We start from the raw sequence: 27,575 nt of genomic DNA on the forward strand, positions 1-27,575 counted from the left end.
GTTGCTTATCATTTCAAGATTTTTGGTAAGCTGCTGAAAACGATGCTTCAGTTAGTGAGTCACGCGTTCATAAGGACCTCATCATTCTGACCTCAATTTCAAATGAAATGGAGGGTAAACTTTATGCACAGCACAGTGTACTAGTACAATGCCCTTCTGGCAGCTTTCCACACTCAAAAGATATGCTGATGCATCCCAATGAAGTAGCTGTATCCTGATTTATTATTTTTCTCAATGGCCACACTAAAGCATTCTTTTAAAACTCCATGGCTGAAGCATATTTTATGTTTTAAATATACAAAGACACTGAAGTGCTTTGTTGACAATAAGGCCAGAGAAGAGCACAAATACACAAGAGTAAGAGGGGAAAATGGGGAAAATACATAGCAACAAAGTAGTTCCTTACTCTTACAAAACATATCATGGGCTCTGACACAAAAGCACTGAGTTTCAATTTAAAGCCTTCTCCAACAATTCATACAATAAACTGCAAAGAATCCAATGCATCTAAACTAGGTAAGACGGATTGTAGGAACTTAGATCAGATTCACTTGGGTTTCTAGCTGAGCTTACAAAGTTGTTGCCCCCCAAAGCTAAATGTTTCATATTTCTATAAATACATGTCTACGCTTTCTTAAAGAAATCTCAGCAGCAAAATCCTATACCAAACATTCCTCTGCAAGTCTTCAAAAATCTTTTTCACAAAGATGTGTAGCCTACCATTTAAAGGACAGTAAAAAGGTTGAAATACTAAGTATTAACAGAGTCCAAGAGGCCTTTAACAGAAAAATAGGAATAAAATTTGAACGTTCTGATCTACCCACCTTCCACCAATTCCTCAAGGACGTTATTATTTACGTGCATTGCAGGTAATAACTAACATTGCCCTATGACAACACAATCACCTTCTTCAGATTTACAATATGAAATCATATCAACTTTATCTTTTTCTTCAGATCAGACACTCCAATGCTCCACTGATCAGCAGCATTCAAAAGCCTATTCTATTTGTGTTATTCCTTTTACCACAGGGTCAGTAATAGATATTAAATAGTAAAACATTCTTAGAAAAAAGAAGCTGGAAGAAACCTCAAGAAAGTACCCATTTTGTCCCCTGACTTAAAGGCATGGCTAATTATATATCAAACCTTCCCAGGAAACCTATTCCAATACTTCCTGATCTGAACAACTAGATTTAGCTTAAAAAATAGGAAAACTTTTAATTCTTGCTCAATTTAAACCCAGTTTGTCTCTTCTCTACGCAAAAGCATAAGGAAGCGTTTTTCTTTTTTCAATCAATGTTATTTTTCTCTGACAAAAAAGTTCTTTAAAATGCCTGGCATTATAATGGCCTGGAATGGTTAGAACTTTTGAATGACACACACAAAAAAAAAAGCCTTGCAAAGTATTTCAAAGACCTTGTCTGTTGTATGCATGTTAAATAACATTTACAAGGACAACTTATGTAAACCAGTTAAAAAAATGCTGTTGCGTAGTATTAACAAAACACACTAACAAAGTCCGGTTTAAGTACTGTGCCATAAGTGTTCTCTCAAAAGCTAGCAGAATATCAAAATCATAAGACAAACTCCTTTGTTGTAGAGATCTATTTTTAATGTCTAACAAGTCAAACACTACACAAGCAAAAAGGAATTTGAAGTGTTGACCATCCCAACTATGGAGAGAGAAAGTGCTTGAAGGCGCACTATGTGCAAAAGATGTGACAGGAGGAGTCAGAACCCCAAGAATTATTTTGAATATTTATTTCTGAGTTAAAGCACAGAAAGCTAGGTTCAGAAATAAAGCAGCCAGAATGAAGAAGAGCGAGCATCGGTTGGACAAAGCAAGAAAGCATCACTGTTTCAAGACTGGTAAGGAGCTATGTCCTATTCAGTAATGAGCAGGTTGTCCCACAGGATACCTCACTTCTCTAGACCTCCCTAAGCCCCCCCAAAAAGCAGCAATATAACAGTGTATTTTCGTGAATGAGTGACAATCTCAGTTTTACAGTTCTTTGCACTCCTTGCTTATCGAACCCATCTGGAATTGCATGCTAGGGTAGAATTGTAGCACTTCTTGAAAGCAGTCGAATTTTGACAAGGTGCCTGCAATCCTATCTTACAACACGATTCATAAACACACGTCTAAAAGAAGCTACCAGCATGTAAGTCAGCAGGCATTTTTCCTCCTCCCCGTTTAAAACAGGTGTCAGTAAAATCTTCAAAAGGCTAGCTGGAGGTTCACTGCGGGAAATTCACTTTCTTCCATCCCAGCTAGCTTTGTACAGTCAGGAAGCAACACGGCTCTTACTTCAGTCAGTACTGCCTCTACACCTGACTATACACAGTCATTTTCAGTTCCCAGGTGGGAAATTGTAGCCACAGCTCATGATGCTGTTCTAGAGAATGAGAGTACTTCAGCTCCTTCAGGAATTTGAAATGAATTGTATAAAGGATATGTCTACACTAGGAGCAATCTGCCAGTTAACTATTTAAACAAAACATCCCTAAAAGCAGATCCTCCTATACTGGCAGAAAGCATTTCAGCCCTGCTGGTACAATGAAAAAAATAAGAGAAAAAGAAAAACAGGAGGAAAAAAAAAAAGTCACTTTTAGAAGCGAAATAAACCACGGTTAACTCATCATAACCAGTGCAAAAACCACTAAGATCCTTTCCGGCAGAATTCTGTCAGTTGTATTTCAACGATTCAGAACTATCCTGCTGGTAGCCCAAGCAGGTTTGAATGCTTATCTTACTCACCCAGAAATTTTGGTCAACTTCCTAATAGCTCTCAGGTAGAAGTCTGTACCAGATTTTGCATCTCTCAGGTAATGAGCAGAGACTCCCAGTCTTAAAAAACACCCCAGAGTAAAGAAACAGAGTGCCACACACTTGCTATACTGCAGCAATGTTATAAAATAATATTTGCACTAACATCTTACACAAAGTTTTGGCCCAGAAGAACTCTTTGGATATTTAAACTTGAGATCTCCTCTCATTTTCCTACCACAAAGCCAGAGTTCAGCATAATTCCAAGGAACATAGCATTTCTAACCAGCATAAAACTGCTTATAAAAATTCCCTCAAGAGGTTTGTGTTAAACATCCAACTTCGGAAGTGTCTGAAAAAAACTAAATAAATCAGGTAAAATTTAAAACAACAAAGAGTTCAAGGAACAAGCCAATACAAACATAAATGTCTGGCAACACCACTTAAAAAAAAGCAAACAAGCCCTCAAAAAAACCCCCCAACAAACCACTTAAGCAAGAGTTAGGCTGATAATGACAAACAGAAAGACTCATACAAAGCAAGATATTAATCTGAACCTAGAAGAAGGTGGGGATTTTTTTTCCCCATAAATGTGCACCTAGGCACAAACACAAATAAAGAAATACAAAAGCAGCCATACGCTAAGCATCACTAATTCAGTGAAAGATGACATGATTAAGTTGTTACCTACAGCTCCATTGATAGTTAAAGCGGCATCTTCTTTTCAGAGAAGTGTTCAGTGTAAAGTTGCCTTCTAAGGAGCTTCTACGACACAGCAGATGCTGGCCATGCAAACTACCTTCGGCCCTCAGACCCTTCACTTGTCATGAATGACGTACACTCTATAAACCATCCCAAATCATCCCCTTAAAAGACAAATGCCAAAGTGGCGGGGGGAATCTGCACAGTTAAGTCAAGAAATCCAGGATGAGATGGAAGTGCTTGAAAGACCGAGTAGCAGAGGGAACATTGCAAACCATGTAAGTTTTGAACCCTTTACACAAGGGAGCATGCAGTACATCATTATGCTTCTTTCTCTTCCTGCTATCCCTGAGAAGAATCTCTGCCTCCCCTGTCACTTGTGATCCATACACTCAATGTATTCTTCATGACACCTAAAGGATATTTTTCTTTAGGGTTTTTTTTTTTTTTGGTTGTTTTTTTTTTTAAGCCATGATTAAAGAATGTCTGAATCAACTGCCCCCTACATTTTTTTTAAGCCATGATTAAAGCATTAAGCATACAAAGGATATTTTAATGTCTGAAAACCTCAACTGCCCCCTACATTTTCAATGTGATTTCTGAGACCTGAGCTTGACTCGGGGCACACTGGTCAATTCCATTCTCTTTCTAAGTAAAGGATGCTGGAAGGTTAATGACTCAATGATGTGGTACAGTTCAGCAACGGGACTGCAAGCAAATGTGCTGCTTCCCTCAAATCCTATGACTCATGTGCCCAAGAGGAACAGCTGCCTCAACTCTGCACTTTATCCAGATACGTTATTTCAAAACTCTTCTCAATTTTACCTTGAATAGAAAAATGCTTCAAATACGTTTAACTGGACTAAACAACTACACATCAAAGTATAGCACCGCTGTAATAAACATTCTGAGCCCAAATCAGCCATAGTGTCCAGAATTTACGTGGCATAAAATAAGAAACACCTTTAAAAGAATGTAATGGTCCATGGTGTCAACTTCTTGCTTTTTTTAAGCATTCTGAATGCAAATGCCTGATCTCCAAGAGCAAATACAGTAGAAGTAGTACTCAAATTCTTTCAGGAAGAAAGAGCACCTTAAATGCTCCACCCCACTTCCTGGGGCAGGGGGGGAAGTTACTTGCAAAGTACAGATTTAAAACCTGCTCATCTCTGATCCAACAGCAAATACTAAGTTATTATCTTCAATCTTCTCATTAACTACAGTTAGCCCATAGGTCTAGCTACTTGTCTTTCTGTAATTGTAACAACACAATTTAGTTCAAATACAGAACAACTAAGTATTAGTAAAGCTGCTTCAAAAACAGCATGAAGAGCATCCTATGCAGTCCGGTCTTTGGCATTTTCTTTTATCACATGTTAATCCAAGATAACACGCACCTGACTCACTGAATAAAAATGGCATATTACAAGTCTATGTTTATGAATGTCTTCCACAGAGAAAACTGAAAGTCTTGAAAATAAACACCTGATAAAAGAATAACTTTCTGTAATGGGAAAGTTGACTGTATGTATATCTGCATATTTAACTTTCTATGTGAATAATGAAACAATCAAAACAAAAGGACACAATTAAACAAAAGTATTTTGAGTCATAATACGTAAATGTTGTTAACAACTATGCAGATGCTTTTCCTTTTTTCTTTTATATAGGCAAATAAAATCTTTCCCTTCTCTTTCGCAGCCATATGGTCACTACCACAGTCGCTACATTGAACAAGAAGTCAACAGCATAAGGTATCTTCCATAGGCACTGAAATAGAATGAGCATGGTACACAAAAACCAACACAGATGAACAGCACCAGTGCCGAATTGGATCTAACAGACAAGAGTTTGTTCCTTATGGAGCTGCACCAGCATTTTTATGCTAGATTATTCTGAGTTTATCTTATTTTTTCCGTCTTTCCCCTCTCTATACCTCTTCAAAATATATATAAAAAACTGTTTCTCAAAATTGCAAAAGGAAACAACAGCAATTCATTCCCAAATATTCAAGATTGGGTAGTTAATATATCTAGCTATCCCAGTAAAACATTCTTAGTTAAAATATCCATAGTGCTGGGGACCTTGTCAGAGGCCTCAACTGTTTTGTCTGACTGTGATCAAGAACTGTTCTCTCTTCTGCATGTTCAACTGCAGTATGCCTGAAAATTAATCCCTTACATTCCAGTATGAGCATCTGTACCCAGGGAAGAGCAGAAAGGATCAGGGGAAAAGAACAGATCCACAGATACCTTTCAGATATCTTTCCCCATACAGCCTGTCTTTTGCATAGTAATTAAAAAAAAAAAAAAAAAAAAGGAAAATTCTCCAGTGTTCTTCACGCATTACTCCCACCCTCCCAAATATTCTCATTGTCAGAGAACAAAATAAACAAGGCAAAATACTGAACCGGATACAGAAGAAAAACATTAGCAAACATAATCTAACCCAGTCCAGCAGTTTTGGACAATTACTAAAAAAAATGCCCGGGGGGGCGGGGCGGGGATTAAAAAAAAACCTTAAAAGTCAAAATGAAACACAGACCATTATAGGTAAACACTCTGATTTTGCTTTTAACACCCTCATCACAACTACGGCAAGGATTTTGTCAGTCTAAACTTGACTCTCTTATTAAACTTAAAATGTAACTACTCTGACACATGAAACTTCAAAAAAGTACCCTCCTCACCTATATATCCTGCCTGCTTTGGTAGAAGATGTAAACTGAGGCAAGGCAAACTCCATTCTACCAGCTGAAGTGTAAGGGACTGAAAAATAAGCGATCACAAGAATACTTGGTCTGCTACCATGCCAGATTGCATAGCTCTCAAATTATTTACTAACATAGGAGATCATACAATCTAAACCATATATTAGGTCACGACTAACACCAGGATATGCACTTTTGCATTCAAGTTTTAGGTATTATCTTCTAAACAGAGCATAGGAAATCAACGTTATAAAGCGCGGACATTAAAAACTACAAGACTGAAGACCTGACGTTGTAGCATGCACTTATCTCATAGGCTTAAAGGACTCACTATTTGAAAACAATTTTAACTCACACTCCAGGCTTAAAGGACTATTTGAAAACAATTTTAACTCACACTCATCACTGTAAAGGTTTCTATGCTGCTACTATTATCCCTGACAAGGAACAAAACACTATACATAATTCATTATGATGTCAATCAGTACTGCTCCCAATCTACTACAAACATATTCAAATCACTTACCCACAGGTATACTTCCAGCTACTACCCGATGAACCTGGAGACCCCCAGAATTTGTTAAATTAGAACCAGAGGCATGGACATCAAACCCTATTGCTTATTTACTTGATTATCAGCTGAAAAGGCAGTCAGATCTACAACACTATTCCCTAATCAGAACTCAAATCTTTATTTTCTTAAAGGTACTAAGGTGATTGAGAGCAAAAGTAGTAATGCAGGTGGTGTGATATGTATGCAACTATAGCCAACTTTAAAAATATCTTTTAAAAATAATTCTTAAGCATTCTTACAATCGCTTATTATCCTGAGAGAAGTTTCTGGTATGAGCTAGGTATGGGTTAAACTGAAAGAGTTTCTAAGAAAGACCAGCTGTGTCCCACTGTGTTCTCCACTAATACAGGACATTATTTAATAGTAAATATTCCACCTGTCTTTTCTTGAGCACATCCTATGAAGAACTGGCAAATTGTTCTAGTGTCTAATTGACATTCTCAGAGAAAGTGGCCTGGACTTCACATCTCAGTTTAGCACTTGGTTTAAAAAGTCTGCAGAACTCTTAAAAAAAAAATAATCAGACATGGCAATACAAAAATGGCAAAGGAAGTCAGGGGGAGACTGCTCATCTTATACTAGGCGGTGCTCACTTCCCCTTGGCATTCACACATAGCCAAAGTCAGAAAATTAAATTGACTGTTTATTCAATAAAAACTCTGATGACCTTATATACTTTCAAATATACCACAGATATAACCACCTAACGGGTTGTACCCACGACCCCTAAGATGACGAGGCATCACAGAAAAGTACCCACACAGGACAGAAGTTAGCATACCGCCTTTCTGCTGTCTTACAAAATCTGCACTCTGTGGGTCTCTGCCAGTTTGCACTGAACATTTATAATGCTCTAGGTACTCTAACATCTGTGAAACATTTCATAACTCAAACTATCAGCACACAAGGGTTCCTGCTGTTGTAAACACTGAATCAGCTGAACTACTAGAAACACTAATGAGAATTTACTGCATAAAGGAAATGTATTACAGAAACAGGTTACCACACTTCAGTACCAATGGATGAGTCACAGCAGGATTTACACCAAGTTCAGAAGACCACCCCTCAGCTCTACAAAATCCAAGTTAAATCACAGACTGCTTACATTTGTATTGCAAGGCTGCAGTGAATGCCATCTGCGGTGGGTACTACTATATGATAATCCAGCCTGCAACGTCTGCAAATAAATCTATGGGGAACAAATACCACTCACAAAAATCGGACTATACTATTAAGAGCCTATCAGTAGTACATGGCAAGCAAATACATTTATTGATGTGGTGGTCTTGTACATTATTCATAGAAGGGGAAATGCTGAATACTATATTAAGAGAAACAGGATAAATCTTATAACTTATTACAGGATTCAGTATGACATATGCAAAATAACCCAGAAAATTTCTCCAGTAAATAAAAGAAAATATGAGTAATCTACACAAAAATTTATGTTTGCCTCCTTTTTACACTACAAGAGTTTTGGGCTATTTTTTCCTGCTTCTCCTTTCAGCATAAGAACTAGCAGATCAGGAGGTGGGAGAACGAACACATTAGGAGGTCTTATCACAAAAAAAATTCCAGGAAATCCAACATGAATATTTAATCTATTTAAATAGAATAAGAGAGGCATTCACAAAATGCTTGAGCAATGCTAAAGTGAACAATACCGTATATGTCAACTCACTTCCTGCTCCCTCAGGAAAGGTTTGCAAGAGCTCCCACTTCTGCTCTTGAGACTTTATTAAATTCAACAGAAGCAAAGTAGTGGTTTGACAGTCCCAACAGCTTTATTGATAAAACAAATTTCAAAGCCTTTCCATGTCTCTATAAAGGTTAAAACAACAACAGGGGAAAAAAAAAAGCAAAAGAGACACTTTCTTTTATCAGTCCCTTTTTAAAAACATAGGTGAAGACCTCAGACTTTTCAACTGGCTGAAGCTTCAGACTTCAGGATTAAATTTTCCTCAAAGTTTAATTTGTGGGTCATCTGAGAATTATAATTATCAAAATTGCTAAACACTGATAAAGCTTTTAATTTTCTATGCATCACACAAGAAATGACCAAATTTTGTTTCCTTATATCCTAAAGTGTAAAAAAAAAAAGATAACACAGCTGCTTTGCTAAAGTCAAGTGAACAGATTAAATGTTTGAGTTAATAAGAAAGTACTAAGGCCCATGGCTTCAATATAAGTGATATATATATATGTATATTTATAGAATATAAGGATACTGTTTAGTATCATCAATTTATGGCTTGTGAAACACACTCTCTGGAAACCCTAAACTGACTAGAAATGGTACAAGAGAACACACTGCAACGGTCAAGCTCATGCAGTCAGCTCTTGGTTTAAGTAACATAAGAGTACAAAATAATATAAAGATATATTGCTTAATAATCATTTTCTGTGGACAACTTTCTAAACATACTTTAGAACCACATGGTTCTTTAAACCCTCACATTTGAAATGAAATGCCTTAACATCATAAAACAAGTTCTTCCCCGTTACAGTACTCTCTCCGGGGAGAAACGAAAACAAAGGAAAAAAACCCCAAATCCTCCCATCTCCCCAACAATTTCACACTACTTTAGCTATTAAAACCATATCTTCTTACTAGTTGCAAATCAGTGACCAACACTTTCCTAAAGCTTCAAGACACAAATACAATTCTAGCTTGCATTTAACTAATTCACCTGTCATAGCTTACCCACCAGCTACAGCAATACAACCATCGCTGTTAGCAGTTTCAGAGGAACAAAAGTTATATCCATTTTTGTATATTTGCTACTGTACAAGAGAACTGTAGCTACACTGCAGTAGCTTTCATTTTTCCTTTATAACGCCTATACTAAAACTGGTCACACAATGCAGGCAGGGTTTATTTCTGTAATACACCGTGAATATTTCATCCCAGAGCACACAAGAAGGTCCAGAAGCCTCCTCAATAATAGTGACGGAATGGCCCAAAGGAAAAAAAAGAAGAGTTTTTGAGCAAACTGCCTCTTTCCTCTCAGCTGCCAATGGGACAGACTGTCATATCTGTCTTTCCTTGTACTGCTTTTTGTTCCTTAAAGGTGAGCAGCTTACTTTGAGTCATCACTTTTAGTTGGAACAAAAAAGTATTACACAGTTTAATTAAAAAAAAAAAGCGCCTATGAACTGGACTAACCAGATGAATGCTCTGGTCTTCACTCTTAAGTGAAGTTTCCCTGATGTACAAAGCAATGCCCTTTATATATCAGGCCCAAAGGTTTTGAAAATTTTTATCTTACCATTATACAACTGAAGGTCAGTGACTGTAGCTGTATTTCTGGCATTTATAGTATATAATATGAAAAAGCTGTATGATTTTATAAAGTGTCTCAAATAATTCAAAGGTTGGTTAGGGGAAAGCAGAACACCTCTAAAAACATCAACCTTCTCTATAAAAGCTATGTTGTATGAAAGTTTTACATTCTATCAATACTGCATGTAATTACGAAAGCAGAATTTGTGTGAATGGAATAATGCATTTTCTTCATTACTGACTCATCTTCCAAGTTACTGAGGCTTTTGAAAATGTACTGTATGAAACATCACACCCTGGAATGTTAGAGCTTACAGCTTGTCTGGACTAAGGGACTATTTCTTAATCAGTGCAGGCATCCACATCTCACTGAAACTAAAGGGGCTTTTTTGGGTGCATTTATCAACTGTTTATTATATGGCAAAGGCTTGTGCTAAAAGTACAAATATTCCAAACTACTTTTAAGTTCATAGCATCGAATGTTAACCATCCATACTAATGACAGCTATTGCCCTTCCCTCTTTGCCCAGCCACCTCTCCTCTGAATTTAACAAGAAAGTATGTGAATTTCAGAACCTGGTGATTCAGGATACCTGAACTTAAGTTGTATTTTAAACACCTTTTTTTCCATTACCATCATCTAAATTGTTTCCCCTACACTAGTCAATGTGTTCAGTAACCCTGTCTTGTTCCCTACTTCAAGCAATTTACTTGATTGCCCTATTCAGGAAGAGTCTTACTGCTGCCAGGGCTCCCCACACACAGTTTCAGTATGCAGTCTAAGGCACAAGGAAAGGAGTTAAGGATAGGAGAAAGTTTCCATGCAATACTTAAACATATTGCACAATGAGGCTGCAGAGAAACTTGTACAGGAGTTAAAATGCAACAGGAGAACAGACATACTAAACTTAGGATTTCCAAATCTTTCCCTCAAACTTTTAGACCATTTTGCGGGCTTTAAACATACTCATGCAACAAATCTGCAACTTTTACAGAGAAAAATGACTATATCTTTTTGAAGCACAACAAATACCCAAAGTCATTTCCAACTCAACACTGTTTGGAAATAGGTCAAACGACACAAAAATTAGGTATACTGCTGCAGAGTCTGTCAAAAGAAATAGTCATAAATAGAACGTGAAAGTAATGCTGAGAATGTATTTCTCCCCAAACAGTTTGTGAACAGAAACAGTAATAAATGTGATGAATCTTACTAATGGGGAAAATATATATTTTTTTTTAAATACAGAAGATGATTTCTGCCAGTAAACACACAAAAGAGCAACCAGTAAGAAGTCCGAAAAATACTGCTTTACGAAATTAAATAATTATTGTACATCTACGATGAAAATAGTTACATTTGTGCCCACAGCCATAGAAAAACATTTCATATTGATATTTAAAATACTAGTAAGTTACCATGTATTTATGACACATTTTCACATGTGCAAACTACAGAGCGAGCTATAGCTAGTTACCCTGTTTTATGGTGTTCCTTCATTTGAATGTTCTCAAATTTTACTACAAGACTGAATGCGAACTATGGATTAAATATACAACAGTTTTTGCTCTGTTATCCTGCCAGTTGGGGAAAACATTAGAACATAAAACTATATTATTTATTCCAACATGTAACTCATTTCAAAGTTGTTAAAAACTGCTGCAATAGTAAACATATACATGCTTTATAAAAGAAAAGGGTTACACAACTACATTTTAAATGCACTTAAGTCATGCACAAGCCTATCAAATGCTGACTCTGCTACTGAACTAAACCAGTCCACTAAGATATTCACCACATTTTTGCCTTTGGATTCAGTCCTACAAGCCTACCATCACTGTTTGATCACATTACATAAGTATGGATGGTAACGCAACATTTTCAAAGGCTCCTGAGTGTCAATGGGATTTGACACACAAGTCATTTAGATGCTTTGAAATCATTTATTATATTTGGACTTTCAGTGAAGGACACTCGGTTACAAGAACTATGTTTGCCTTGTTACCCATGAAAGATAAAGAGTTCTTTTTGGTTTTAACCCGATCGTGTTACTTTCGGGGCTTCTCGAACTATGATCTCCCAGTAAATAAATCAAAACTCAACTTTCACAAGGAAAAAAAAAAAAACATTAGAACCTATGTTACATGATCAGAATTCAGGTGGGTATATTTCAGTCTTAAGCTTTTCAGTATGTGAAAGTGTACAAAAAGGCTAACAATCTCAGCAAGATAAATCCAGCAAGCTGAGATTGTAATGCTCTCTAGGCTGAAAATGTCCATTGATTTATGATCTCTATCAATGTAACTTAATTTTTTCATTTTCATGCTCCAAGGTGCAGAATCAGGTTTTAGCTATTTTTCTCACAAATCTCTTTCAGCCTTACACATTCCAGTATCAACCTCAGTCCTCTTAATGACATATGAGAAGTAAAATAAAGTTTGAGTCCCTTCTTACTGTTTGTCCCCCAAAGCTGGAGTTTGATAGTACCCATCCACTGCCACAAAAAGCTGTTCTGCGTTTCCTCTGGAATTTAGTTAAAATGTCTACCCATGGGTTGTACAGTGTACGAGCAACCCTGCCCTCTGCTCTCACCCAGTCACCATTCAAATTTTGCTCCTTTAAGTAGCAGGTGACACACCCGGCGGAGAGCATTCAGCATTCCCCATACACACCTTCCATTCATAAACCTCCCTTTATGTTTGCAGTAAGATAACAAATAACTTGGTTTTCAGTCTCCTATGCATTTTCCCCAACCTAATAACTACACTTTTGTAGCTGAACTCATTTGCACCTCTACTAACCTCAGGTATTTCCTGGTCTATGTTGCATCACACTTCTCCTCTTTTACCCAATTACTTTGGGAAGCAATTCCATTTTAGGATTTTGAACTATTCTAGTGCAGAACACTCTGATTTATTAACAGTTGACAATTTCGCATAATGTCAACTTGATAAATTATTTTTCCAGTTTAGGGGGCTCTTTGTGCCTCTAAAGTACAAATAAATATTTTCATATGATTGCTATTCCAAATTCATGTTTAGTAAAATTGAAGTTTTAATGAAAAATGTATTTATCTTACATTTCAGTCTCTCTGTGGCAGCTCTGCAAAGCAGGGTGTACATGGCTAGCACTAACAAATAACAAAAAAATCATGTAAAGCTCAAAGAAACAAGTAGAAGGCGCTTTTTTTTTAAAAAAAAAAAAGCATTTCCTATTCGTTTTATGATCTTAGTAGTACAGCAGTACAAGAAAGTGTTATTCAATAATCTGCCAAAACATAAATAAAACCTGCTAATCTCATCTCCTCTCAGCATCCAACTAATGAGAAATGCAACTAAGTAAACACTATGCATGCTAAATCACAGGGGGGTTAGTTAAGTGTTTAGCTTAATAATCAAACATGCTATCAACAGCAGTAAGTCTTGTTTGGAAACAACTTTGACATAACCAATCTGTTGAGTTAATCAGTGCCCCACAAATCTAAGCTCCAAAATTTAACTAGCTTGATCTACATCAGTCCACTTTTACATTTTAAACATGCAAGTTCTGTTAATTCATACAATTAATTCAAGACAAGCACTAGCTTACTCTTCTGAACTACATAAAGTCCATTAGCAGCCTGTTTTAAGTAAATAAATTGTCAGGACCTCTCAAATATCTTAAACATTACCCTCCAATATGCTACCTACTCCCTCAACATTTAAAGTAAAATTATAGAAAGTACTGGTATTTACCATTCTATAATGGGTACCTTGCTTCGTCATAATACAATTGCACATAAGCAGTAAGGTTTTTTTCTAAAGAGTTTTAAGCAGTATGTGGGTAAGTTTGCAGTGTCTACATAATTAACAAGATAGATCAAATTTTGTGCCTAGCCACTTGACATTTTCCTTATAAATTTATAACTGAAGCCTTTATGCAAGTACAGCAGATCTAAAATTTAATGGCTGGAGGACAGAGAGAACAAGGTCACCCAAAACTGGTAAGTTTTATTCTCTGACAAAAATAAAAATACCTAGTTTTTCTTTTCTACTTGTGAGGACTTAGAAGAAAAGGTAACAAGGAAACTAAAGGGATAATCAAAATGTGAACATGCTTTACCCTCCCCGATTCCACCTCCCTCAATGTTTTGCCACGGTCTAAATTAATTCCCAAGTGTAGATGCTTGTGATAGCCTTTCTTATGTTGTGCCTTGAAAGCTCACTGTCAAGAGCTCTTACTCCACTGCTGTTCAGGTGAAAGACCCCTAAGTAAGACTGCAACTACTGCAGAGGGCAGTGTGGACCAGCTGTACAGGTAGCTCACTTTCCTCCACTATGTTAGTACCGGTCATCTAGCCATGAGAAATGAGCTGCTGCCATGTGCCGTTCAGTGCATGACAGAGCAGAGAACAGCATTTTCCAGAAAGGGTGCCAGACGTCAGGTTGGGATGAGACCCCCTACTTAATGCATTGTGCCTTTCTCCTATTTCACACAGCACACTTCCCAGGTCTCAGGCAATTGCACTTCAATTACCAGGGTAGAAAGAATTCAGCATGCATGTTTTGCTTTAAAGTTCAAGGGTTTTAAACATCTAGTGAAAAAAAACATCCTTCATCCCACATCCTTCATCCCGTGACAGGAGGAGGAAACCTTTACACAGACTGGTATTTTGGCTTTTCCATCTTCGGTAATCCAGATTAATGCAAACGCAAACTGTAATCTTCACAGTTGTCATCTTCACAAGGTAGCTTTTACTATTTTGTAAGTGTTTAAAGTAGACAGCCTCGATTTATTTACACGAACAAAACCAAGGGTATCGCAGCACTCGCAGAAACCATTGTGTTATCCTCATCATTTTCCTATTTTGAAATAACATTCTCCCACGTGGAGAAAATGTGGGAACAAGCCTCAACTTCTTATTTTCCTCTGCTAGTCAAGACTGAAGGGATAAATCACAATCAGTAAACTTATTTCATCTAATTCAGACAGTGGGAAATCAGGACCAAGTTAAATATTTCATTCGCATGCATGCGGAGCAAACAGCAAAGGCTATTTCATTAGCTCAGCTTTTTATGCATTTCAGAAGGTAATCTTAGGCAAAGGCACGGTAACCAAGCACAGAGTGATCATTAACAGTAGGTAATAAAAATGAGCACCGTAACATTACCTCATCCTGAACTCTCATCCAAGCTATGTGTAACCTTCTCAGTACACAAGGAGAACAAGCAAGTTTTAACTACCTAACCACTGTGACAGGCTGCAGCTGCAAAATGCAACTCTACTGCTTCATTAACTATGTTAAATTAGTGTTGAATCCTAAATAGAAGCAGGAGTTAAGCAGAGTTTTAAAAATTAAGAAAGCAGCAGTATCAGCCCATAACTCTTCAGTCATCTCTAGTCTCCAAGAAAAATAAAATAAAGAAAAATTAATGTTTCCATGACTCTGCTCGACTTTAAGCTTTTAATCATACATCTCTGCACGTTCTTCAGCTGCATCTTTTACTCATGGAAGGCCCCTTCTGAAAGGAGCCACACACTCTTCTCCCACTCTCCACTTTCACCAATGCACCACAGCAGTCTGGGAAATTAAGTGGCAGGTAAAAGAATGCAAAAAAAAAAAAAGGTGTCTCCAACTATGAAACTAATGAATAGCAAATATGTAAACTATGAACTTCATGTACATTGTTTTCTTGCCCCCTTACTTCCCAATATTTAACACCCTATCCTCTGCAAACAGTAGACTGGAAGATGAAAATTTTGGATTTTTAGCTCTCTAAGCATCATTTTTCTCAAGTCAATTTATGTAGATGTTTTTGTTCTGTTATGGGAAGGTGAAACACTATCTATACCCTTTCAAAGAAAATGTTTACACTCGACTAACTCAACTAGAATCAAAGTGAATTAAACACATCTGTAGCTACCTTCAGACAGTATAAATTGAACTAGCAGCTTTGTGGTAAGGATAATACCACATTCAGTGTTTGCTGCATATCGTGCTACATGATTTTAGCAGAAACAGTGGTTCCTTAACAATATCCACAAGTGAACAGCTGAAAACAAACATACAGAAACATTAACTCAGGCTGTCTGTCCAGCTAGCTGGTAGAAGACACCTGTCTTTCATGTCCTAGCAGTAGTTTTGTTGCAGCCATGATGACCCAAGGATATAGGCAAGATTGATTTTGGGGGACAGAGGCAATATCTAGGTATATACTTAGAAAAAGTAGACCAGCTTCCCCACATACTGAAGAAAAGCCTGTGTCTCCAAGAGCTGGTCTACTTTCCAAACTGGATACTCAGTTGTGCTACTAAAAATGTAACATCTAAATTTCAGAATTTGTCCTGCATAGATGATGAGGGACAAGAAAGCTAAGCAGAAGAAAGGAAAGCACTGTTGATTAACCAGCTAATAATAAATCCCAAGACGAGGATCATCTACACCATCTCCATTACCCCCTTCTCTAACTGCCTTTACAGACACCCAAAGAATACAAGTCTTTGGAGCTCCCGTTTGTGTCACAATCTTACTACATAACCTTAAAAAAGAGTACAAATCCGTTTGGACCATAAATTGACTAAAGTATTTATTGATTGAGTGGCCTTAAGTAGTCCTCAAAAATAATTTAAAAAAAAAAAATCAAGATCATCTCTAAATTTATTTTCATTACATTCATACCAGGAAAAATACTATTAGAATAGTCAGTCAAAGTAGTGTTCAAACAAAAACATTTCTTTTGCAGCTGTTCATCCTGAAAATTGATAAACACATATAAGCATTCCTCTGTGCTACAGTAAGTCATTAGCTACACAGTCCACCTACATGAGTGCTTCAGAAGAAGCCATTTGTTTTTATAATTCTGTATCAAAAGTTGCAAAGAAATTAAAGTGGGGGGTGTGTGTATTTATATATAAAAATAAAAATCCCCACACAATTTCAACATTTCCAACCACAACATAAAGACTACTTAAAAGCACTTCTGTATTCAAGTTTGCAACAAACATGTCGCTAACGAAGTCAGAAACTCACTACTAAATCAGCAAACTGAAATAATAAGGACAGAAAGAATGCTAATAAGAAAGCAGCTAAATCACTTTCTGTCTGAACAGCATCTAGCAATGTGCTGGGAACCTGATCTGAAGGAAAAAAAAAAAGAAACAAAAAAGAAACCGAAAATTACAGCAACCTGTGAAAGCTATAGGCTTAAGTTTCTCAAAGCCCTGGTCTAGTTCTGTTTAGTTTGGGTTTCCAATTACATTAGTTTCAAAAGCAACCAGTAATTTCAGTTATCTGAATTTCAGATGCACTTCAGAAGACATGTCAGCTCAGGCAACTGAATTCTAACTAGTAATGCCAGAGTTCTCATTATGCGAGTAAGTGATGGAATTTCCAGTATTTTAGTTTATTTTGAAAGAACGATGTAACACATCAGTTTAGTTTACTATGTAACAATATACATGATTGTGTTTTTCTTTTACCTTTTGAATCTGTCTTTACAAGCCACTTCAGCAGGACAGGAAGTGTGAATTATTCACCAGAAAGATTTCTGGTCTTTCCTGAATTAGTCACACGAGAACATTAATAGTCAAAGGAGAGACTGCATCACAGAATAATGGATAATAATGGGGTCCTATCTTCATCAAGAGAGTGCTGCAAAACCACCTGAGACTTTCAGATGTGTAATGCAGGCGGTTCTTGCTCTTCTAATTGCGTAGCAACTCTTTGATTGAAAGGGACTTCCTCCACCCACCACAAACACTTCCTTCTACATGAACATCCTTGGAAACAACATGTCAATGGGTCAAATATCATCCTAGAGCAAGTTCTGATTTGAAACAAACACCTCTCTCTAAAGGACAGAGCTGGAGAAGCTGTAAATACTCCTTGCTACCAAATCTTTCATTCAAGGCTCCTAAAGCACTGTGGAATTAAATTGAGAGAGATGCATGATTCACTAATGAAGAAAAACATGCAAAGGGAAAAGCATGAACCGACAGTCACACAGTGCATCAGTGGCAGAAGTAATAATAAATCCTTTCCAAACTTAAATGCCAAGAATGGGACTTTTTTTTTAATAAAAGGAACATTCTACTGTCCTTACCCTTTCTGGGTTTATAGCCTCTAAACTATTGTAATAAATGTAAGATGTATCAAAAAAATCAGCATTAGAGGAACAATGTCTATGTATTTGGAATTGCAGTACCCAAGCAGAAAGTTAAAACAGGAACGTGCCCAGTGTACAAAATAAAACCAATTGCTAACAAACTACAGACAAAAGAAGAGAAGAATATATAGTGACATTCAACACTTCCATTTCTAACATCTAACTAACTCTGGAAAAGAAATATACTCTGAAGTAAGCATGTTCGAAGTATCACAAACACTCCATGTATTTGACACCAGGAGTTACAAGAGCAGAGTTAGTCCACTTCCTCAAATCAAGCGAGGAGTCAATTTGCTCCATCTCAAGTTAATTATTATTTCCAAGGCAAGTTTAATTTCAATTACTATGCAATGAAGTATTAATCACAAAGCCCCAATGCCAAGAAAAGATACTTGAAATGTTCAAATATTATTGTTAATTGCTTTCTTTTGAAAGTTCAAAAATGAGTTCATACCTAGAGAAATTACTGAGTATATACAGATTAATCCTAAAAGCCCTTTGTAATTTATAGCACAGCTGACTGTTCTTCCACACATCTATGTAAAAATAAAATAAAAAACCCCAAGATTTCAGCTACCTCAAAGAACTACTGCATTTTAAATCATCTAAAATTTTGAGTATCTTTAAAAAACAAATCAAGGTGCTTTCTATATAAATTATTTTTCCCTATTAAAAACTGAATAATTACACTAACATGCTTGCAAAATAAAACTGGAGAGAACATTTATTATGGAAACATACAATGTTAAAAATGCTTTCACTCACCCCGTACTTCACTGTACAGAAGTACACAGTCAAAAGTTGATTCTAAAAATAGAAATTATCAGATTTTAAATTGATTAGCATGTTAACAATTCAGGGGAACACTTGAAACCTATCTGCATGAATAAGCAAACATTTGTTAACACACGGACAATTTTAGAAACCATTATTGTCCATTAGTTCACTGAAGGAAATTACTAAAAAGAAGTAACACAATGAACAAGCGTTACTGCATCTGACACTAATGCCTCTTCTTGCAAACTGGCGTGAGCAATACCTGACCTAAGATTCACCTTTCTCCAGCTAAAAATGCATTTCATGGAGCAATATTGGATATTTGTTAAAGAAAAGTTTCAAAGACAAATAATTGCTTTATCAAAAAGCTAGACTCCTTAATATTGACAGTATCTTGAACCAAAATACCACCTAATCAACAGTTAGAATGACAATACAATTTCCAGTACTGAGGGACTCTTGCTAAATGACAACATTTTGCCTACTTTATATACGCAACTTCCTCTGAGACACCTCTAACAACGTGTAATTAGAGATCAAAATGCTGCTGTTACGGTGACAAGGCTGATCTCAGTAACAGTCATATTGTGAAGGCCAGTTGTGTTTTAGCAATTAAGTCAATGAGGACATGACTTTGGATTCTACTTTTCTAAGTGCACAATTAGGAGGTTATCATGGAACCAGCCTGCTTTTTTTTTTTTTTTTTTTTGAAACACTGCTTCCAAGCTAGTATTGCACTCCCTCCTTCTCCCCCTTTCTTAGGTGCTTAGGAATCAAATAGGACTTCTACATTGAAACAAGCAGAAGTTAACAGACCCTCAAATTAAATAACTCACCCAGCATCAAATACTACATAGACCAAAGAGCTAGAAACTAAAGAGAGTAATCATCAAACAATCTTTTCTCTGTTTGTCTGACTGCTTATTAAAATTATTTTAGGAAAACCAGTTTTTACCTCCATTCAAAATTTTTCATTACTTCCAGTTACTCTCTTTAATTTACACCAAATAAACATTGGAAATCCAGCACTAGCCAAAGTATATTTATTAAAGGACATAATGCCAATTAAAGTCATTTTAAAAATAAATTCCCTTAAACCACTACTAAAAATACTACAACATTTAGAAACTGAAATTTATCTTCCTCCCATCGACCTACATTGTTCAAGTTCAGAGCATGCATATGGTGGCCAGATTACACAGCAGGAAGTGAACAGGATGCCTACAGTTCTTTCATAAGTAACGTAGGGCAGCGGTCCCTGCTGCAGGGAAGACCCCAGAGAACAGATTAAATGTAAAAATCCATCAACAATTTCCTAATACAACTTCTCTGTACAGGCAAGTACTGCACTTACTACAATGCTACTACTCAGATGCTATTAACAGAGAAATTGAATACACAACTGCAAGTGTCTTCCTTCTCCAACTCATAGAATACTGTAACTCTTCAATTAATACATTTTCCTGAGTTCAGGTAAAGAATAATTTAGAGTGAATGGAGCTATGTATTACAATATACTGTTTGACTTCCAAGTTATGAGATTTCAAAAAATGTGTTTAAAAAAAAAAATTAAGTTTAAACCCCATGCTCCTTTAAGCATATAAAATTCTCACCAATTCAAATAAAAGATCCATCCCTATTATAAAAAAAAAATAAAGCAACAGTGTTACATCAAAATCTTAAATTAGAAGATAATGGATGCGCATTTTTGCAGAACCTAAAAATACCAACCCACTTCTACTGTATGTTAACGTCATCTCTACGGTCTGAAACCATTGATCGTGGTCATCCACACAAAGGATTCATTTTCAGAAAGTGTTTTTCAGAATCATTTTGCATTTGCTGCATATAGTGTCCTCAACAGTATCGTCTTAGGATGCCTTCTCAGCATCCTAGGAAGATGCCTTTCTAATACCTGCAACTATTCTGACTGATTTGTGAAGGAATTTGACGTCTAGAGAAGTCAATTCATGCTGCAGCTATTGCCCGATTTTTAATTCTTCTTCCAAAACCAGAGAAGGGACTCCACGCTAGTGAGCCCTGCCTATACTGAATAGACAGGAAGGATTTTTGCCATTGGGCAAAAGAGGAGAGAAAAAAAATAAAAGAACAGATCAATGTAATTTACCTGCCTAAACTGAATATGAAGTTTCTCTCTGAGATCCAAATAAGGTTTTCAACATAATCAAGATCAAATACTGTCCAAAAACTTTCACAAGACATTTGTGATAACACTAAGATAGAAAGTTAGTCAAGGTTGCATATTTGAGGAGATACAGGAGCACAGTGACATTTTAAACTTCAAAGAATATAAGCAATATTTTGCTGAGGAAAATGTATCACAGTTTACAAAAGACATGAAGAAGGTACTGACTGACAGGAAGATAGAAAGGAACCTGGGAGGTGACCTAGACACAGTAACTTTTAACTCCTCCAAGCTTCAAAAAGCAGCACACAAGCTACTTTCTCGTTCGTTCCACTTGCAGGAGCAGCAGCTATGACACTGGATTTCATTCTGACTGATGAGGAAGTTACGGTTAGATTAAAAGGTGCTGGATACATCTGTCTATAATTAGCACTGCATCCATCTACAATTAGAAAATATTTCTAAAACATTTTATATAAAGATTTTGAATAAATTCATGATTTAAGCAAGTGTTTGTTTTCTCAAATTCTGGCTTCACTTAAGAAGTGAACAGACATTTTTAATCAAGCAGGCCTATTTTTGGATCTTCTTAAATGAAACACCCTCATACCAGCTGTTTGAATTTATTCACTCCTTAGATTATCACACAGCAAGATTAAAGGACATAAAATCAATTACTTTTTTTTCCATGAAGAGAATGGTTAAATTATGGAACTACTTGCTGCAGGATGTTGTGAGGGTCAAGAGTACATATGGATTCACCAAGTCATTACGCAAATTCATAAAAAAATAGGTAAGACCTACTAAGCCATAAATCTATAAAACAGAGGACAACCTTATGTCAGACTGCCAGAAGCAAAGGACGATACCAAGATAAGCATCACTGCATGCTTGCTCTGTCCTTATGCTTATTCCCTCAGCATCACTTATCACCCAAATCAGAAACAGGGCTGGACACATCTTTGGTCTGAGTCAGAACAGCTGTTTTTCATTAAACAACAAAATCTCCTTTCTGTTTTGTCTATTCTATTAAGTACTGCAAAAGAAAGCGTTGTTTTCACATTCCTAGAAAAGAACTTATTACAGTTAAATTATTAAATCCAGTTCATCTGCTTTTACTTCGAGTGCCAATAACCCTTATTCCTAAAGGTAAGCTTCTGCAGCAAATAGAAAACTTAGCCCTGATCCAAAACGTGGTACCTTGCAACTGTGGTTGCAAGAGGCAATTGCTCACTGTATAAAAAAGTGAAAAAGATTTATTTTTCTTTTGACTTTAGTTGAGATGCTCTTCTAGTTGTATTATGACTGAGGGAAATCACAAGAACCTCACAATTTATCATTCTTTATTCTACATATTCTTATTCAGGCAGGGAACATGACAAAGTTCAATTCCCCACCACCACGCTCTCCTCAGATGGAAGCTTCTCTATGTCTCATAATTCTCAGTATCTTCTAAAATTAAGATCCAAGCAAAGAATTTCAGTGTCTCTCCGATGCCTGTTATCATCCTCTGTAGCACTTCCTAGGAAAACTTGTAAATAAATCAATTCCTCATCAGACTCTTTGTTTCTGTCAATTAAATAGCTTGTCACTTCCATTTGTGCAACACACCAGTAGATGTGTTACAGCAGTTAACAATGGCTTTAACTACAAACTGCTTCAAGTTCTTTTACCCAAGAATTTGACAGAGTATTAAATAAGTTCATGCATAACATAAAAAATACAATATTCGAGTATTTTTAGTCTTAACCTAAGACCAAAACAGAGTACAAGGACCAGAGCAGGCAAATTACTTGATTCCAACCAACTACAGTTTCCTGTGATAGATGGCCTGTAAACGTTTGTAATAAATAACAACAAACAAGCTTTTATCTCACAAAAAAAATGTTTTAGGTCTTGTATAAGGTAAGAATTAGCCTTCCTAAAACATAAGTGTCATTAATTTATTGATTTAAATCAATTTGTTGCTTTAGAGGGAAGAACTGACATTTCTTATCATCAATAACTGCAAAGAAACCCTGCCCCTCACACAGCGCTACCCACACACAACTACCCCAAAGCACTTTATTTGATCCTCACTGCTCACTATTCACTCAAATAAGGTTATAAACTAAAACCTATTTGGTAGTACATATGTTGTCTTGCATAAACTGACAAATTCATTGCTTATTCTAGCATCTGATCCAAAGCTCCAGTAAGTGAAAGCCTGGCTAAGGAACTGCATGATACAAGCCCAGTGAAAACTAATTCTCAGAAGGAAAAGTACATATTGCAACAGTTTACTCAAGCCTCATTTAGGAACATCTACGTGAGGTTTCAACAGTGGTTAAAGCAAAATTCGGTTTATGAAGGCATTATGCATTCACAATGTTCTACGCAACCTATGAGATTAGAAAGTATTTATTAAAAGGACAGTCACTGCGAATTCACATGGAATGAGCAGCTGTAATCACCAAAAAAAGGAAGGAAAAGACTAGCCAGAAAAGAGGCTTCTTAATGGCATATATATAGAGAGTCATTATTTGTTTAGAAGCTAAAAGCAAGCTTTGGTGATATACAGTCACAAACTAATCATGCTTATGTTAAATGATTCACCATCTGATCAAATGTTTAATTTTAGTAAACAAAATTGAGAAAAGAGCCAGATTGGCATGGCAGGGACCTGATGATACACAAGCGACTGGAAAATCCAGACTCAGAAATAAAACTCTGGATTGGGCCTGCACAGAATGCTTGGGGCACAATGTCTCATCACACACATGATGCATGCAGTGTCAGAGAAAGGCAGAACAAATGGTAACATCCTGCAAAACCCCTGCTGGCATGTTCTCAAACAATATTGCCATCAGTTTTAGCTGACTACAGTACCTCATAGTTGCCAGAAATAAGATGAGATGAAACTAATCATACTGTGTTTTCAATCAACTTCCTGCTGGCTGCCACCATTTCAAGAATGGAATTCATTTGTTTTAAGTCTATTAACGTATTTCCTTCTTTCTGGTTCTAAGGCACTGAATGCAATGGTATGGTATCAGTCTGGACCATAAGAAAAATTTGCAGCAGTCACTACAGTACAAATAGAATTGTAAAAGTATTACCCTCTCTGACATACTCCTTCATAGTATATGCTTCTACCAGCCAAGGAGTATTTTAGCTTACAAGTCTCATCTACGCGTATAACCATTTAATAGTAAAAGCCCCAGTCCTTTGATGAGCTACACCCAAGTGAAACCTTTGTGGAGTCCTTTAAAAGCCAATGGGGAACCGCCAACAGGTAGTTCATTAAAGGATCATACCTCGTCTCTAATAAGCAAAATGGCTTAACTGGCATATATTCATACAGTAATATTTTCATGTATTTATTAACTTAGAGTTGAAGATCTTATATATGCCATAAAGTGAAACAGGTTTCTGAAATCCACTAATCCAAGAAAAAAAACATTATGTGATCTGTTAATCAGGAAGAGAAGAAAGAATTTTTCCAGATCATAAGAATGAGATGTTAAGCACAGTATAAACTCTAGATGAAGTAATCTAAAATAACAACTTGCATACTGCACCCTTTCCAACCTTTGTACACTATGACTATTCCAATAAAAAGCGAGATAGGTGCAACTGACTGAAGTTTAAGATACAAAAATAGGAAGAAAGGGGAGCAAAATATTTCCAAACAGTAAGTTGTGTGGCTTTTTCATAAATAACATGAATACAGATGAGGTTTCACAGTTGAGATTATCTGGGTAACTGAAATTATTTTGTAAAATACAAAGATAATCTCAGTACTCCATTTGAACTTTACTTGAGCAGAAATGACAGACTGGACGTTCTAAAGAGAAGGGCAAGTCTGCAGAAGATTTAAGGATGGATTCTGTGATCTTCAACAAAAGGTAAGCAAATGTTTGCCGTTGACCTTAAGTAGATGTTTCAGAAGTTCTGAACAGTCTCACTCAAGCCCCTTCTTTCAGCTGTTCATTTTTCAGTCTCTTAGATCTTGAAACATCAAGAGTTTAGTAGTTTTCAAGTCGCTAGAGATTCCTAAAACCTACAGGACCTGAATTTCTAATATCAACCCAAGCATTTTAAAAGAACTCCTCCAACTTCAATGCAATAGTACATACTAGTCTTCTGTAATCTCTTTGCATGCCACCACTATCAACGTGCATCTCAGGAGCTACTTATATCATGTCACTAATAGGCAAGTTTTAGCCCAGAAACCTACAGCTTACTTCAATTTAATGCTTCTTTCAGTATTTTCCTTAATGTTTCCTACCTTTGTGGATTACTGCAGAAAGTGTGCATCTCACTGCAAACAGTCCTGGCTAAGCATTACATAAAATCAATCAAAAAAAAATCACCATCTTTTATACTTGGCAAAATCTAGATCCTATTGTTTGGCCCACTGACACTGAATTGTTCTGCTACCTACATGGTTCAGGCTCACTCAAGAACAACCATGAAAGGATTCTCAGCCACTGGGCTGATGGGGACTGGGAAACATCCAGCAATACTATTCCTCTACATTATTTACAAATTTCATGGAGATTACTACATTAAATTACAAGTTTCAGAACTTTTCATAGCCTTGAATGTCCTGCAGATAAAGGGCAAATATGGCCCTGTTATTCCAAAATATGACTTGACAGACATGACATACAAAAGTGACATGAAAGTCACAGATAAGACTCTGTCTTAAGACATGTTGCTGGTAATAACCCCAGCTGACATCTAGAGCAGCAGAATTCCAACTTCAGGTGCATATAAGTCTTTTTGCTATCATGATTTACTTTCTTCAAAAAGCTGGTATAAAACTGTGACCCCTTAAATACTCCTGCCAATGCAACTTCACTAGAAGGGCATGCCTACACAGATTTACCAGCCGATCTTTTCAAGCACTAGCAAGGCCTAGGTAAATAAGGACAGGAAGACACTTAAGTTTCTTCAGGACTGAGAAGTACAACAAACCATCAAACTCTGGAAGCTGACAGCACAGTTTTGGTTTTTGTTGGCTTTTGTTTGGTTTTTTAAAGTGAAAAAATAGGTATGTAGTTTGACACTGTGTATTGAAATGTACCTGGCAGACACTTAAAGAAACTGAAAAACAGATTAATTTCTTCACTGTATTGGTGGAGAAAGTGAGCTATTTTTCACAATGCTGTCTTTCAAAAATATCTTACAAGAAACGCTACTGCATGGATGACACCGGGGCGGGGAGGAAGGGGGTGTGTGTGTGTGTGTGTGTAAAAAAAACCCATTTGGATAGCTGCTTGTGCAAGGGAAATGTATGTTAAAAAAAAAAAAAAAAGTAGTGGCTTTAAAGGCAACGGGCTTTCTTGAGAGCCTCCTGTCACCATTAAGCAGATCCTTGAACACAAAGCACCAGATTTTCTTCTCATTATCGCAACACACTGAACTAGCCAAGAAGTTCAGCCCAATCAAAAAGTTCATTTCCAACTTTCTGCAACTCTCCTTTCACATCAGTATCACGTTACAGAAGTCAGTACGCTACATTAGAGATAGCAGCAACTTGCTTTCCACTACATTACAGAAAACATCAGGCCCAAATATGGGAGCCTAACAAAACAAAAATAAACAAAATAATTTACTGTATATTTATAATCTGTCTTGCAAGATCACCCCCAGCAGGGCCATGGCATTTGTTGCAGTTCAGGCTTCTGTCATAACTCAAAAATGGGATTTCATTTAGAATCCTGCCACTCCAATAAACCAACCAAATGTACAGTGACATCACTAAATCACTCTTATTGCATCTCTTTCCTCTCAGCCTCCACTCCCCCAGAGTACCTTAAATTGTATGACATAAATCCCAAGAAGGTACAATCACAGACAAGCGTAAATCTCAGGTGGGCCCTCAAAAGTCTATTTAGTCACATATTCTTTGAACTTTCCATAAATAAGAACATTAGGGACTAACGTTTCTGTGATATGCATTAAAGGCGCCTTATGATCATGTGTATCTGCCAGTAAACCATCTGCCATGACACATCCGATTTTAAAAAAAAAAAACAAAAACCAAACAATAATGGAAACATCTTCAGTAGACGTGACCCTAGAGGCGAGAGGAGTTTAGCAAGGAAGAGGCTTACTTCATTTTTCACCTTTGGCAAACAGGAATGACCCTGCTTCCTTCCTTCTGAAAGGGGATCAGCCAACAGCTAACAAGGACCTTATCTATTATGAACCTCCCTGCCTTCGTAAGGTGGACAAAGAAGTATATTTTTGTCCTTAACCTTCTTCCTTCATTAGTTATCCTGCCCTGCGCCGACCTGCGTGAACAGAAGCGAGAGCTCCCCGTTCCTGGGCGCAGGGCAGGGACGTGTCAGGCACCGCGCTCCAGGACACCAAGCCGGGCAGCCAGGGGCCCGCACCACTCATCTGCGCCTATGAGGAGCTAAAGGCAGGCCCCGGAGCGCAGCCGGCAACCCCGAAGGAGAGAGAGGCAGCCGCTCCA

General features: G+C 36.9%; 1 protein-coding gene across 1 annotated transcript in view; it reads right to left on the reverse strand.

The window, feature by feature from the left end:
- ZFAND3 (zinc finger AN1-type containing 3) overlaps positions 1–18,971 on the reverse strand; it is a 143,162-nt gene extending 124,191 nt beyond the window's left edge. Inside the window, exon 1 of the mRNA XM_009283747.2 lies at positions 18,949–18,971. The gene's annotated coding sequence lies outside the window, so the exon portion shown is untranslated. The remainder of the gene's footprint in view (positions 1–18,948) is intronic.
- Positions 18,972–27,575: the final 8,604 nt, after the last annotated feature.

Source organism: Aptenodytes forsteri, unplaced genomic scaffold, assembly GCF_000699145.1.
Source record: "Aptenodytes forsteri isolate BGI_AS27 unplaced genomic scaffold, ASM69914v1 Scaffold309, whole genome shotgun sequence".
Taxonomy (NCBI): domain Eukaryota; kingdom Metazoa; phylum Chordata; class Aves; order Sphenisciformes; family Spheniscidae; genus Aptenodytes; species Aptenodytes forsteri.